The 16844-nt window shown below is 45.8% G+C and overlaps 1 protein-coding gene across 7 annotated transcripts in view; it reads right to left on the bottom strand.

Moving 5' to 3' along the window:
- Positions 1 to 16844, bottom strand: part of LOC135385332 (zinc finger E-box-binding homeobox 1-like) — a 491031-nt gene that overhangs the window by 49868 nt on the left and 424319 nt on the right. The window contains exon 1 of one of the 7 annotated variants that reach the window (XM_064614596.1): positions 6629 to 6815. The exons of the other annotated variants lie outside the window; for them this stretch is intronic. The gene's annotated coding sequence lies outside the window, so the exon portion shown is untranslated. Of the gene's footprint in view, positions 1 to 6628; positions 6816 to 16844 lie in introns of those variants that run through there. 7 annotated transcript variants of the gene reach the window in all.

Raw genomic sequence — 16844 nt, 5'->3', positions numbered from 1 at the left:
CAGGATGAGATGAGATGATGTGATAACCCGACTTCACCACATAGCACACTAAAGGCCAACCGCTGCACATTTGGTACCACTATCACTCTTGATTTGTGGAAAGCGTGGGGCGTACGACTTTTTGTGACACTAAGCATAACTGCATCAGTGTCACAACTTGAGCTCCTTAACCATTGACCACTCAGCTTGTCCAAAGTACTTGGCCCATGGAGCTCCCCTGCGCATCAGTGCCGAGCTCTTCGCTCCCTCTTTGCTTTCGTGCAAGTCACTGGACTCCTCGAAGAGCTCTAAACAGAACTCCGACCTGTCGTCGCTTCGCATTCACCATAATTCATCCTCTCATATTAACCACCGTGAAGTGGGGTAGGGTCCTGTGGCTACCAGTGGGAAATATCCCATGTCGTCATCACTTCTCCTTCATTTATCGTTGTTGTTGTCACTGTCACAAAAAGGGGCACGCCTTCTCGTTTTCAACCAATCACGGGAGAGAACGATGTCATTCGAGATGGTGGTTAGGGACGAGTGTGTTATGTTTGTTTGAGAGTGCTGGCGAAAGTGCAAGTCCTATACACCCTTAAAAATGAACTTCACCACATAGCACGCTCCTAGCCAACCATCATTCCTCGTGACATCGTTCTTTCCCCTAATTGGCTGAAAACAGACGCCATTTTTGTGGCATTACGCAGTTCATAATTCCACAAAATGGCGTACGCCTCCCGTTTTCACCAGATCAAGGGAGAGAACGTTGTCATTCGGGATTATGGTTGGCTAGGAGCGTGCCATGCGGTGAAGCTCTCTGTTTTTGGAGTGTATAGAGCTCATATACACTCGTAAGAATGAACTTCACCGCATAGCACGCAACCATCATCATAGGCAACCATCACCTCGAGTGATATCGTTACCTGCCATAATTTCTTAAAAATGGCGTACGCCTGTTTTTTGACACTTCTGCTGTTCATAATTGTCACAAAAAAGGCGTACGCCTCCCGTTTTCAACAAATCAGGGCAGGTATCGATATCATTCGAGACGATGGTTGACTAGGAGCGTGCTATGCGATGAAGTTCATTTTTAAGAGTGTAGCATAAGCGAAGCGTTTCCACGTCCTTCTGAGCAAGTAAACGAATAAGGAGAAACATTAGTTTTACGCGAATCATTGGATTCACGCGCACACGATAGTTCTTGGTTTCCCCTTCTTCGAGTGTATGGCTCCTGATTAAGCGGGAAATTCAACGTGAGCGGCGACCGAGCGATTTGCAAGCCGATGCCAGCGTACGAGGGAAAGCGGAAAAATGGGGCAACAACACGTGCTGCCAGGAGGAAACAATCTGCGCCGAGAGCAATCTCCGCTTGGAACTCAGTCCGAGACAAACAGCCGTCTCCTTACCTTGCACACGTATGTGGGGGAAACGGAGAAAATGACCCGGGGAAGACGGGGGGTAGCAAAAAAAGGTAACAGATGTGTACATACGTCTGGCCAATAGAGGCGCCTTTCTTCGATCGTCAGGTCGGCGGCGAAGTTGGCTTCCGCACAACACTTCGATCTCCTCGGAATTGCTCGTGTGTATCTAACTCTCTCTCTCTCTCTGTGTGGCTCTCTGAACGTAACGACGTTTCCTGTATATTCGTGCATCGGTTTCTTCTGCAAGTGCACGTTGCGGTACAAAATGGACAAGTGAGTTGGTTGGCGTCATGGATACGAGTTATGCTACATCCGGGAGCCCCCACAGGAAATAAAAAGAAAAAGGAAAACACACGGTCGCAGCTAAAATGGATTAACGCGCGGTAATTACTCTTGGGCTCAAGGGAATATGTATCCTATATACAGATACGACACAAGTTGATGCTTTTCTTCTATTAGGATCGACAAAGACAGGTACTTATTAACGTATGCGAATGTTGACTCAGCCACACGAGAGTAGGCATGAAAGAGGGTGAAGGGATGGAGAGGGAAGGGGTGAGGTTGGAGGTGAGGTAAGCAAAGGACGAATGAGGCCGGTATCCACTGTGGATGAGGGGGGGGGGGAAGGGATACGTTAGAGTGGTCTTTGCGTAAGGCCCGTTTCCCGAAGAATGCACAGTAAACTCGAAAACACCCTTTTCTGGGAAAAAAGGGTGCTTTGAAGGGAAAACATCCATTCTCATCCAAAAAGAATAATTAAAAGGTGTAAAAAAGGCGTTCTAGAAACTGTGGACAAAGTACACCTATTATTATACCACAAGCCAGTGTTAAATAGGGTATTATTACATCATTACACCCATTTATCACACTTTTACACCTATCATGGTGTAAACGCAAAACATGCAAAAGGGTAAGAAAGGGTGCTCTAAGGTGGCAGGATAAAAAATTGTGTAATTCATCTCTGATGTCGTACTGTCTGCACTGGTACTCTCAATTCAACAGGAAATTCGTGTTGAGTTTATGTGCTGGCAGAAAATACAATGGACGCAATAAATGTAACGCTAAACTAAACCTTAAGCACCGGTCAAAATGTACTAGTACTATAGTGCTAGTACTTTTTGGTGCTAGCCTCTGAAATTAATTCCTTGTGGGATCTGTTGCCTCCTTTTGTGTACCGCCTTTTGTACTGTTTTGTAGAAATAAACGCCTAGAACTCCCATACTGTTTATTGCCCCTTGTTCACTACTACAGCCTTATGATGACGTGTGAAGGGGCGTTGTTCGGTTGAATCTGCAGGGTGAGTATTATACCTTCGTCTGTATAGCATGGAGCTGCAGTAGAACTGCATGTGAGTGTATATAGGGTGTATTTGTTTAGCCGCAACGGAGCGCTTCACAAAGAGAGCGATAAAAGAAAAATGATCTTTGCTTTTCTGCTTCTTGAGTAAGAAACAGGTGCTATTAATTATGTAGCACCTGTTTCTTACTCAAGTGGCAGCAAAGTAGCGCTCATTTTTCTTTTATCGCTCTCTTTGTGAAGCGCTCTGTTGCGGCTAAACAAAGACACCCTGTATATCACAGTAAATCATGTTACACCTTTATTCGCTCAGAACAGGTGTATTCTTATAAAAACACCCTTTTATATCCTGCAAACTGCAGCAAATGGTTTAAAACGAGCATTACTAAAGGTGCAATATCGACATACACCACATTTCATCCCATGTCGATGTAAAGTGAGGAGTCGAAAGAGGTGTTCACATCCTATGCACCTTTTTTACACGCTATTTGAACTGGGAATATGGTGTTGAAACTTGTGTTTTAATTCGCAAAAAAAATTATACTGGTTTTACAACACCACTCAGCAGTTAATCACATTATAAACGATAACTTGAGTTAAAAACACAGTATTTGACTGCAAGGGATGTCTGAAATTTAGATGGTACCTTTCACTCGTTGCAGACGTACGTGTAAATTGCAAAGACGAATTCCCGTCACCATTATAGACGTGTTTCGCGCTGTACTACACTTAACGAACATGTCCCAACAAATTGTATTTCAGTATATGATCTGTCCAGCACGCCAATATAGGCTTGTCCCATCCTACAGTTGGCAATACAAGGGTGCGACCTCCCTATGTAGCTCTACTGCTTGGTGACAATACACGAGAGTGCCCGGGCGCATTGCTGGCATCGCCTGGAGATCGCGGCATCGAGACGGCGCTCATTGCACGAGTACGGAGGCTGCGATCCAGGCGATGCTAGCAATCCGCCGAAACTCCAGCCCCTGATCAACTTTGCCAATAAATGCACAGGTACTCACTGTTCACACTTCCAGTGTATTATATAGGATACATAGGCAGACAACACAGGCATGAATAACCGCATTTCATTTTCGTGGTGCGTCCGGCACAAAAGTGAAAATGCGAGCCTGCAACTGCTACAGGAGCTACGCGATATGATTGGGGGTATTCTCTACAGAACACTCTTTTTCCTAATGGCGTTTTCAACGGATTACGCCCCTAATAAAAGTGTTGTCCTTTAAAGTACCTACTATAGGAACGCTTCCTATAGAATATGAATATGCTTTAGTAAAGGGTGTATTAAAAAACACCAGTCATTGTTGTGTGAAAAAAGGAGTCAGCTATAGGACAAGCAATTTTCTCAAGGTGTAAAATGATTTACTGTGATATGCAGCCGCAGGGATGCGCTGCAGCATTCAATTACACCTTTTTGAAAGGTGTAAAACATGCAGAACACCCATTTGAAACAGTGTCAGAACAGCATTAAAAAGGGTGTTACAGTTTATACGGTGTAAAAAAAAGGGTGCCAGCCATAGGACAAAAAGGTGTCAGCGGTTTATACCCAAAATGGTGTTTTTGAATTTACTGCGTACGCACGAGATAGCGAGATTTCCGGATCGTTTAGTATAAGAACATCCAGGGAAGGATGTCCGCCAACGTGCCAGAGCGCCAGGTATTCTTCCCGCATAGTATTGTATATTCGCGGCATTCTTTCTGGATATGTTCGATAGTTTGAGGTAGTCGACAATGTCCGCAGCCGGCTTCAGCTCTACAGAACCAATCTTGCATATTATTATGAGTTGGTGAACGCGCGCAGATCCTGTGCGTAACCTTGGAGCATAAAACGGAACTTCACCGCATCGCACGATCCTAGCCGAGCATAATCTCGAGATGATATCGTTCTCCCACAAAATTGCAGGCATGCGCCTATTTGTGTCACTTTCCCTTTATGTCAATGGTATGCACAGAAAGGCGCCCTGCTCTCTTCTCAAATAGAAAGGGATAACGGTACATCCCTCTCTGTGCAGTGGTTAACCCTGAGCGTGTTATGTGCCTCTATGTTTAGAGTGTAGGGGCTAGAACTCATGTACTTTGAAAGCCCTAATAGAATATCGCAAAATCAGGGGCATCGGAAGCCCCTCAGAGAATATGTTTATGGAACGTAACAGACTTTCTTTACTTACTTGAGAAAACGTTGCCTGCAGCGAGGAAAATGGATACAAGTGAACGCGTCGCCTTTCCCGAACACCGTGCATGAAAAGGGGGCGGCCGGCCCCCTCTGCCCCACCTTCTGACGCCCCGGCACTGGTGACTTTACAGAGTGCAAACTTGGGAAAGACACCGCAAGTACGAATCCACATGTGCGGTGCAAAGCAAACATCACAAGGCACCGAAAGTTCAGAAGGAGAGGCTACTGGCAAGTGCTTTTTCAGTGGAGCAATTCATTTCGCAGAGAGTTCATTCCTGTGCACCCCTGATTCCAGTATATTGTACTGCACGGGGTTCTTCAGCTTGTGGGATTATTGTCCGACATACCAGCCCGGTACTTCAGCTCGTTCGCTGACAAATAAGGGCAATCAGTACCAGATAACGTGTCCCTCAGGTTCCGATATCTGGCATTGGCGTGTAACATGGAGATTCTCATTTCCTGAGCTATCAGTTGTTTGTTGGCCTTGACCTTCGACTCGTTGCTTGTCCACGACTGCGTGATATGGTGCACCAGGGTTGGAAAGGGGTGGCGTCTACTCCGTCGAAGTCTATACCTCAGCTTGGTGAACAGCGAAACGCGAACCCATGGGGGGCTTTCATTTCGATATCAATAAGATTTAAACAACGGGTACACAAATACTTGAGGCACTCTAAAAATAACTCAGGAGAGATTCCTGCTGTCGTGGTGTTACGGTATAGCATCCCTATAACTGGAAATCAGGCCAGGCTCCAGGTTCGATTCTGGCGTCAGCACCTTTTCCCTGCGCTATTTGATTTCATCAATAAGATTGTCGGGGATACCAGAAAAAGCTCGTCCAAGCACGACTGTATAGGTCTTCATTGATTTCCTAACTCAGCAAGCCAAACATTTTCTTGTATATAGCATGTTAGTGAGCGAGTAACAGTCACGGTCCCTGGAATGCTCAGGCCCTTTGCTACAGGGTTCGTGACGTTGTGCTAAGTATTACGATTCTTAATCGCGTGGCACGATTCGCTCTATGCATTTGCATTGTGCAACTTGGGAAATACAGAGACCTGGTGATCTAACAGTAACCTGCACTCTTAGAAACGAACTTCACCGCATAGCACGCTCATAGCCAACACTCTTAAAAATGAACTTCACCGCATAGCACGCTCATAGCCAACACTCTTAAAAATGAACTTCACCGCATAGCACGCTCCTAGCCAACCATTATCTCGAATGATATCATTATCTGCCCTGATTTGTTGAAAACGGGAGGCGTACGCCTTTTTGTGACAATTATGAACAGCATAAGTGTCACAGAAAAGGCGTACGCCTCCAGTTTTCAACAAATCCGGGCAGATAACGATATCATTCGAGATGATGATTGGCTAGGAGCGTGCTATGCGGTGAAACTCATTTTTAAGAGTGAACCATCATCTCGAATGATATCGTTATGTGCCCTGGTTTGTTGAAAAAGGGAGGCGTACGCCTTTTTTGTAACATGTATGCTGTTCATAATTGTTACAAAAAAGGTGTACGCCACCCGTTTTCAACAAATCAGGGCAGATAACGATATCATGCGAGATGATGGTTGGCTAGGAGCGTGCTATGCGGTGAAGTTCATTTCTGAGAGTGATATGTTGATATGCTCGTTCACGACAAATTGATGTGGATGGCATGTGGATATACAGCGCACAAACATCCATGATTGAAGAAAAAAAAGTGAACAGCTGATTATTATGCAGGTCCGACTTACCTCGACAGGTTCGATTTATTTTGAAGAGTTATGGTATCTGCCGTGTGCAGCGGATACCAGTGGCGTGTGTTGAGCAGTGCATGACATCCGCAGCCCACAGAAGAAGTACCAGATACTTGGAAAGGGTATAGCTATAGTCACTTCCTGACCCGCACTTACATAAAGTCAAATGCTGCACAAGCTACAACACGACGAAAATGTAGTAGCATGGAGGTCTGGCTGATCAGGCGCTCGCTGTCTTATTTCCTGCCGTTGCTCAATGGGCAACCTTCCACATTTGATATCGACTACAAGTCGCGAACCTGAGGAAGTACACGTATTGTGTACCGACCCTGTCAACGGAGCACCTTTACGTTCGTTGTCGGATCTGCAGAATGTGCGAAACGTATATACAATGTCCACTTTCACATCTGGGATTGTGTAACTCTTGCACGAAAATACCTGAGTGGTCTGCTGTGAAGTGGACACACGTTAACGTGGATTGAAGATATCCCAACAAGATGTAGACATTTTTTTTTCTTCATCATTGTTCATTTGGTGTGGCGCAATATTGGTCAAGCCATTCTGGTTGTTCACGGACACCGTTAAACTAAAAAAAAAAAAAAAATTAATTGAAGAGAAGGGGGAAAAGTCTTGATTGCACAACAACGTCACGTTCACCCCCATTGAAATGTACGATCAGGAAAGTTAATGGTCTTGAATAATGGTGCACGTAACTAGCGATTTGCGGAGCAAATAAATTGTCTAACGAAGTTTAATATTCCAACGCACGACAATGTTCCAACGCAATTGAAGAGCCACACAAATGCGAAAATAATGCCACGAAGAAGGTCACGTGAAATCTGCACCTACTCCAAAGAGGGGTGTGAACCCTCGCCACACAAAGCACAATTGCTATGGCGGATTGCAAATGTTTTCCCCAGCTTACGTGTAAAGATAACTCTCATCTCACACGTCAGAATCCGGAACAGTGACAACAGGGGTCCGGACACCGTCGAAAGTGAGCCGTAAAACGAGGCAAAATGGGAACGATGACGAGCATACAAAGAAAGTAAAAGTTTCAAAAGTATCGGACAGAAATACAGTCCAATACCTGGGGGTGTATATACCTCTTGCACAGCACCGGTACACATCCTTCTCTGTTCGAAGCAGTGCAGCCAAAAATAGAACACTGTGCCCGATGGAGAGTTGCTGAACACAAGTTTATTCCTCATCTTTTTAGGCATGTTGCCCATTCAAATATTCATCACTCAATTTGCATACTTGAGTGCACAAGCATCTGGAATCTATTCCACTTCAAGGGTGTTTACTTGTCGTGACAGTATCGGAATTGCCGGAGAGAAGTCTATTTTTTTTTAACGGGATCTTTATACATGATATAGGAAAGTCAACAGAAAGATTATATGTAGCGCAGCGCGCGCGAGGGAAAGTTTTGCTCAGGTTCTCATTGAATGTTCGCAGCTCTTCTCTCGTGTATATATAGGCGCCTTGCTCATTCGTCATTTTATGAAACGTGCAACGTTTACCCTATACAGATGAGATCTTTTTCCACAGGAAAGGTATACTAGACTTAGATGCATTTTACAATTCGCTAACAGCAGCAGCAGGTGGGACGATGGTCGCGAACACTTGGAATCAGTGCATACTCCTGCTTGCCTGTTTCTGCCGTTCGTCTCAACAGGCCTTGTCTCCAATGGGAATGTTGCGAATATGGAGGCAACAATCACTCATGATGCACAACAATTTTGACAAATTTAAGGACGAGTTCAATGTTATTTACTGGGCGTTTTCAGAGACAAAGTCTCTAACTCACGGTCAATACGCTTTTTTTTGTAAATATCTTGATCTATGACAACATCCAACCTAAAAAACAGGCGCATTAACCTGACGACGAGTAATTCGCTCAAGATTCGCTGTCCAATATATAAAACAGAGTGTCAGACAGGAAAGCCGTCATCCTGGAGGGAAGTGATATCAGGAAGAGAGTGGGAAAGGATATGGCTGGCGACCACGAAAAAGGCGGCACTCTAATTAGAAGGCGCAATCACTGCTGCTGTCAAAACCCGCCGTCGCCACGTGGTTATGGCTGCCGCAATCAAAGGAACAGCTTCCGCTCTTTTCCCTCCAAGCACCTATAGAGGGAGATCGGTCGGTACGTGATATAGGTATATATATATATGGAGATAAGGTACAACCAGCTTGTCTCACGTTTTGTGAGACCCATCGACAGGTCCTGTTCGATGTCGTTTCCAGAAGGTGGCTAGAACGCCTCTTCGCCACCGATGCGGCTGTCGCGCATTCCCAAGAAATTGAGAGGCTGGCCAAGTGCTGTTCTCTCATGTGCAGAAAGACGTGTTGTCCGTTGGGAAAGTTTTCAATTTGCGTATTTGCGTATGAATATGCCTTTCGTAGGGGTCACCGTCGGAGTAACGTGGTAAGGACAAAAGTTATGCTTCATGCCTGTAACCGCGTTGTTTATATAGGCGCTATGTTGTTCACTGTGCATAAAAAATGGGCTTGAAGGGAGGGCGAAATCTCTACTGCACCATAGACTACCCGCACCCCTACGCCACTGATTTCGTACCGCCAATCGCGCAAATCATGCTGGTGGGCGCTATCAGCTTTACCAGCCAATCAGCCGGCGCGTTTTTCCCCCTTCTTGCAAACCAGAGCAAAATATAACCTCGAACCGGTCTTCTCGTGACCTCATGCGTTTGTAAACAGAGGGTCGTCTATAGTTTCCTGCACCGAGGTTAGATATAAAAGAAATTATGAAAGGAAATGATCGTGTAAGACGTGTAATCTCTCATGCATTTTCCGGAGACAGATTATTGATAACAAGAATGGCTATTTGTAACTGTTTTAGTAACAGTTACAGTCTCATATGGCCTATATCCTCTTATCTGCTTGGGGAATTGAGCAAGGAAGTTGCCGCACATTGACTTCTTCGCAGCAGACCTGAGAATATCCGCTATTTGTGCGTTTGTGTAGAATACGTTTTCACTATCATCTCGTACGAACTTGTGCTGTATAAGTTCGCATGTAATAGCTCACATCGAGATAATACAGCACTTGAGGAATTCTCTGCAACACGTTTCAGTGTCACTACTCATTTACGTCCGACGGAAATTCTGAGACACATATCATTGCCTGCGCTCTAAAAGCAGAACATCACCGCATAGCATGCTGTGCAACGAATGATACACTCTTAGAACAAAGCTTCACCACATATCACGCTGAAGGCCAACCCTTGTACAGAGTGATACCTCTATCACTCTTGATTTGCGCGCACGCCTTTTTGTAACAGTTACTATTTCCGCATTAGTGTCACAAAAAGGCGTGCGCGTACGCTTCCCGCTTGCAACAAATCAAGGGAGAGATCGATGTCACTCGGGATGATGGTTGGCTAGGAGCGTGCTATGTGGTGAAGTTCATTTTTAAGAGTGTAGAGTTATCGCTTCTGATTCGAAGAACAAGGAGGGCGTACGCCTTTTTGTGGGAACTTTCACATATCTAGCCACAAAAAGGCGTACAAGCCCCCTCTCTCTTCGAATCAGAAGCGATAACCACATCATTTGTGCCAATGATTTGGCGCACAGCGTGCTATGCGGTGAAGTTCTGTTTTTAGACTGCGCAACCCGGAACAGTCGATTTTTGAAATATCTGTTTGGGAATGTATGGATATGCTACCAAGCACACGGTGTTCTCTTTTATATTTTCCAGGACAAAAATGAAATAGGGAAACTCCACTCATGTCGTTACGGGTGGGTTCCAGGGTATATACCGACGCGATGTAAATACAAGCCGTTTTTGCCGAAGCAACCCGAGCGCGACAAACCAGGGGAACAGAGTGGGCCCTATACACCCGCCGACCATCATCTGCATGGTCAATCTCAGCAGCCTCGGACATCTAGAGCGGGGCAAAATGTCCATCAACCAACTGGAGTGGTTTCCGTTCGTGAGTGAAGATTCCTCGCCTCCTCCCATGCTATATGTGCGATACCTCTATGATACTGGCGGTGGTAAAGTCGTCATGGTCCGTGAGTCGCCCCGCCGCTGGCTCTGACACCTGCAGCCACACCCCCGCTGGAACGATAGAGGCCGCTGGGCTCTTTGCGAATTCAGCTCCGTGTGCGAGGGAGGTGCCGACCTGTCGGACGCACCGGCGCACGATCTGTTGGGCCCACGAGTGAGATGGATTCCTTTCTCCAACGGGTTAGCCACAGCGTATAAAAACAGCCACGGGAATTCTTCTCCTGCCACGCGTGATTCGGCTCTATGCAGCTGAGAGTCTGCCCAGTACCGAAGGATTGGTCCCAAATCGATTTCCGCTGATGAAGAATGGTTGCGATGCGCAGGGAGGGAAAAGCAGAGAGTGAGAGAGAGAGAGGATGATGTTAATCACATGTCGATGTTGAATCAGAAAAATACGTGTGACAGCATTTGTCTTTGTTTCATGAACGGGATTCAGTTGGATGTCTGCAGACTCGAAATTCTGTGTCCTTGCGCCGGATAAAACTTAAAGACGCAGGACACCGCCTTCGAAATGGCATAAAATAGATGAACTGGAACTCATTACGGAGAGACTTTCGGGAAAGAAGCGGGAAGGTAGCTTTATCGATGGCTTTCCTACACGGCATGTCATTCGGTTATCCTTATATCAACTTCGCGGAACCTCTGGTTAGTCGTTGGAGCGACATCCACGTCATCCTCGCCTTAGCAAGTTCACTGTTGACGATTTTCGCGGAACTTGTCTATAGAAAACTTCGTAGTACACTCCCTTAAGAAAGCGATAAAAAAAAAAAAAGGGAGCTGAAGAAAATGAGAAGGAAAAAGTGGGACGATAACGTCTCAGTATCTTTCAATACGAACCAAATCCAGTTGCACACGCACGAGAGGCCGCAGCCAAAAAGTATCGACGATTCACTTTCCATCTATGTGTACATGCCCGAACTTTGAGCATATTTCATTCGTGCAGTTTGCACGGTGAGCTAGAGTGCGCTTTCCCCCGGTGAATACAACAAACGATTTCTACCGATAGAAAAAAGAAATAAAGAAGAGCGTCAGCCGGTGTGGCGACAGTTCGTCGTGGTGGAGGAGCATCGAAAAATGGATGCCAATAAAGAAGGCAGTACCGCGAAGCGCAGTACCTCAAGCGAGAAACGTAGCCAAGTGGATCAAATACATCGGTGGCGACGTCGAGAACGGTCTTCGACGTTTTTCCGGTGCGGTTTCAAAAACTGCAATGAGGTGTTCTCAGCATCTCGGCTTCACCCCTCATTGAGCACGTAGCTCGGAAAGGAGTGCGGCCGACTTCGAGAAGAAAAGAAAGAAAAACATGCGCGGGCAGAACGGCTATACGTTGTCGTTCGCCTAATGTTGGTGTACAGGTGCAGGCTAACGCAAACGTAACTTCCGGATACCGTAACGTAACTTCGTAGCGTGCGGAACTTATCGAAAGTTGTGTGTACACTCTTAAAAATGAACTTCACCGCATAGCACGCTCCTAGCCAACCATCATCTTGAATGATATCGTTATCCGCCCTGATTTGCTGAAAACGGGAGGTGTACGCCTTTTCTCTGACAATTATGAACAGCATAAGTGTCACAAAAAAGGCGTACGCCTCCCGTTTTCAACAAATCAGGGCAGATAACGATATCATTCGAGATGATGGTTGGCTAGGAGCGTGCTATGCGGTGAAGTTCATTTTTAAGAGTGTAGTTTTCATGGCTGAAAGAAGGTTTTCTCACATATTTGGAAATGATTTACCGGTATTATATATCGAAACACTAATGGAAATACTATATCTGCTGGAGGTGGCGCCCCATTTCCTCCTTCATTGTATTGCTCGTGCTGTCAAAGTCTCAAACAGCCAGAGTCCTTTACTGTCAGTCAGTATTTTTGCAAAATAATGCATAAGCAGTGCGGCTGCAATTTTGTTCAAGCAAAAAATGCGTGGATAAGTGGAATGTAAGGTAAGGAAGAAAAAAAAAAGTGATGCAGGAACCGGCTATGGTCAATATCGTGGAATTCATCTTCCACCGGACGACACATAATAAATAGACCATCAAGGCAAATGAGGTGAGAATCGCACTGCAGCGCTCTCCTACGGTAAGAGGTCTTAGTAAGAGGTACGCGTAAGAGGTCTTAGAAGACAAGGTCAGCTTCACCATCTTCTCCTCCTCAAGCAATGGGATAAGGTGCCGCCTCAGCGGCGAAACGTCCCACTACGATATCATTACTTATTTGTTCTTGCTGTTGTTGTTGTGGAAGCTCGAAAAGGAGGTATACGCAGGTAAATATCCGTAATACACCGTTTTACTCATGCCAAGGTAAAAAAATTAACAAAGATTCGATTCAAAGAAAAAGAAAAACAACAAAAAGAACAACTTTAATTCGTTGTTTCTTGCTGGCACACACGCGTGTACAGTGTCCACCAGTACAGCAGACCTTTCTCTTCGCTTACAGGAGAGCTACAAAATACACGTAGGACGGCGAAAACGCGGAACGAAACACAGTCCCTGCCAGGCTGTGGAAGAGAAGGGGGAGGTCGTGGGGAAGAAATGAAGATGAACGGAAGGCCGCTTCCATCATCAACTCCCCCTCTTCTTTTCATCGGGCGTCCCGGATGGGAATAAGGGGTCGCTGCTATACCTCCGGAACTGCTCTAACCCCTTTTTTGCTTCTTTGCCTCTTACAGAGGAGGGAGTCGTGATTTTGCATGCTTCTCCTCTTCGATGCATCCCTCTTCCTGTTGTCGGGGCTTTGTTGCGTGGGAGCATTCATCAAGTCCCTTCCTCTCCTCGCCATCCGGAGCTTCTCGCAAATTGAGCAGCGCACGATGAGAAATTAGCATCGATTCTCCGAGACTTTCTTCATTCCCCTTCGTGTAATACATGTGTGAGTCCTTAGTCTGAGTATAGAGGAAGATGACCGCGGTTATATATTGCTAGCTTTCGTATCGGCAGGTTCTGCGACCCCATCGACCTACCGTACTATATATTTTGAAAACCAATGGATTACTTTTGTGTGTGTCCAGTTTAGATTAAATACATCGCAAAAGAAGATGCCGGATGTTGCGAGTATGACAGAATTTCCACTCTGGAAAAACGACAAAAACGTCATAGTGTTATGACCAATGGTGACACGCCTTTGACAGAGGTAAGCAGCCTGATCAGCGGTGCAGGCAAGCTCGGAAACAATCGTCTGCAAAAGCCAGCCAGTCAGCTGCGCGCTGCCCTCTTGTTAGGCGTATACAAAAATACGCCCCACACACATCCCCATTTTTTTTCTTTATCACATCACCATCACCATCACGCCACCACGATGTCTTTGCTGCTGGGGCTCCCACAGCTGCAGAGGCAATGCTAATATTATAAAACCCATTGATCTGTGCACTTTTCGGGGGAGGAAATTGGCCAAATAGACTGTCGAATAATGGCATACGTTGTGGCACTTGTTTACACACGTTTCCGGAGGCAAAGATCACTTTAATCAACGTAAGTGTGCGTGTGTGACTCTATCAAGTTCCCAGATGCACCAAACGCACCAAATGCACCAATCAAATGCACCAAACGCAGCGATACGCTCTTTGAGAGCCCAATAGACACTGTATACCCGCGTGCCCGACAACGTTCCTTCCTTGCACTCTCGCAAGAAAGTGCTCTGGGAACTACGCCTTCGCATGTTCGTTGGTGAAAGGAGAGTGACACTCAGAGCGGTGGAACGGCCGCACATTCGCACAGTGAAAACACTAGAACACGTTGATCCCGTGTTCTATTACGAATGTTTGCTTCACAAATCGCATTTTAGAGTTAAAGAATGGAGGTAATTAATACACTCTGTTTCAACGCTTTTCTTTCAAACGCTATCGTGTTGATGACATACGTCTGAGAAATTCTCGTTTGTTATCTGATAAATGATTCTGATCGCACTGGCTGCTCTTGTCTCTCTTCACCGTGGTTATGACACACTACATGACTCGCGGTACTGCATCGCTGATAAGCACGCGTGCTCAGGGCAGCGATGCATCACTTGTGCCTGTGATCAAACTACCTGCGGGAACGGGAGAAGACGATGCATGTGGCGTTGAAAGACTGGTTTTATCTGAAATTTCGCGCCGTTTTCCACCCAGTTCCAGCTCGTGTGGTGCGAAGGCTATACGGTGGTGAATGAATTGGGAGTTTACAGTGAACCGTACCGTCCTGGCTGTCTGAATTTTACGACGTGCTGTGTGGTATAGTGACTTGAGTTCAGTGCGCGGTTTTGGAGGAACCGAAGGATGCCGTAGTGCCATTATGCAAATGTGAGTGCGGACCGATAGGTCCACATTGGGAGCTAATGCAGCAAATCGACTAATAACGGCTATTTTAGTGGACTCTATAAACTTATGAACCGCATGTCGGTGAGTAAAGTGTTTGCTTTTTATCCTCTTGGTGTCTCGGGACGCAATACCCCAATTCAATAGTGAGTTTTAGTATATCGTACGCTGTCGTATTTGCGTACGTAAGGATAGCGTGGTAGTTCTGCGCAATGCGCAGAGCTCTGTTTATGTCTTGCGTGTGCGCAGAACCACAAACGCTAAGGCGATAGCGTACGATGTACTAAAACTTTATTATCGTGATCGAGCCTCGATTTTGCCGTCGCTGCGGTATCGTGTTTATCATCTTTGCGCATATTCTCTAATAACACCGAAATTACAGTTGATTTGACACTCAAAGTGCGGCTGGGCAAATTGAACAGCTTGCGTGCTTTCCACTTTTTATTTACTTTGAGCGATATTACGTGTTCTAACTAAACGGAATTCCGCACATCTTGTTCGTCGTAGAAATGAGGAATACGAACAAACAAGAAAACTCGACTTGTTGAAGTGTGGGGCACATAGGCAACGAGATGCCTGAAAGACGAGCGTATACTGTAGCGGAAAAATAGCGTTAGTGCATTGCGTTACCTTTATCTGGCGGCGGGTGTCGCGTTACTTTTTCTGTTGTAATATTGGGCTACTTTTAAGTGGAGTGGCGGCGTAGTCGCTGATTAGTTAATTGAACACTGGTGAATGGTATCTCTTAGGTACGAAAGAGCATTGCTTTTTAGCAGGATTTCTACCCCCCTTACTCCGTCGAGCCTTCCGGGATTCTTTTCTTTGTATAGGCAAAATATGCCCAACTGTCTGAAGACATTTAATTCAATACGTGTGTTATATTCAGCCCTGAACGCATTTGTTCCGGGTTCCCCAATTTTAGAGCAGTAATCATCTTTCGGTCCCCGAACGATATAAGGAGCCATCCTTGCGCATTGGGAAAAATACTCTATGCGTTCTGGACACTTTACTCTTCAGGAGAGCTGTCTCAGTGACAAAAAATATTCTGAGTGCGAAAACAGTTAGGTAGGATCTTTTCTTTCATAACCAGCAATGAATTGTCGGCACTTACATGACCTTTCGCACAGCTGGTCCAAGACACATGTTCAATTACAGTTATCGGAGATCCTTGTCTTACCTTATGGGATGTCTGTGGTGCTCAGACATGCTCGTATGTGGCGGTGCTACATGTGGTTCCGCTCTAGGAAGCAAAGAGCCTCTCATTGCTGAATGCCTCCCTCGAAGCGTCCATCTGGAACTAGTCCCATCGCGGATGTTTTAATTACGGCGTTCCCCTTATCTCTGTCGCTTGCGGATTGCAGTCGTCTTGTGCTTGAGGAATGGCTCGCGGTAACGTTCACGAGGAGACACACTGGGGGATACCGGGTGGTCTCAGGTACACCGCCTGCGACACTAATGTATATGACAAAAGTCCTTTCGAACGTCCGTCGACGGTGGGTAGCAGATGTGCTCGTAACATCTCTCCTCCGAAGATTCCCATTTTGCCGGCACAGTAAACGAAAAAAGAAAAGACGCACGTGTACGTTAATTGGTAGCCCTTCATTTAAGGTATAGAATGATCTACCACACCTACGTTTGATCCGCGTGGTTATACGAGCCATTATCCGTATTCTGGATCACGACACTGATTTTGTTTATTTACTCGGCTATATATACAGTTGTAAACGGTGGTATTAGGTGAACCCGCCTGCCAGGGCGAAGAGTGTGATTACTGTACACTGAAGTGTGTGCTCAACTAATACAGCTGGCATTGATAGCTGAACTCTGCTACAGCAGCATTGTGCCACTGAATATATCTGAAGTATATATCAGTATTTTCGTAATGACCGGCTTTC

Source organism: Ornithodoros turicata, chromosome 2 (assembly GCF_037126465.1).
Source record: "Ornithodoros turicata isolate Travis chromosome 2, ASM3712646v1, whole genome shotgun sequence".
NCBI classification, from domain to species: domain Eukaryota; kingdom Metazoa; phylum Arthropoda; class Arachnida; order Ixodida; family Argasidae; genus Ornithodoros; species Ornithodoros turicata.
This window is presented reverse-complemented; position numbering and strand designations above follow the sequence as displayed.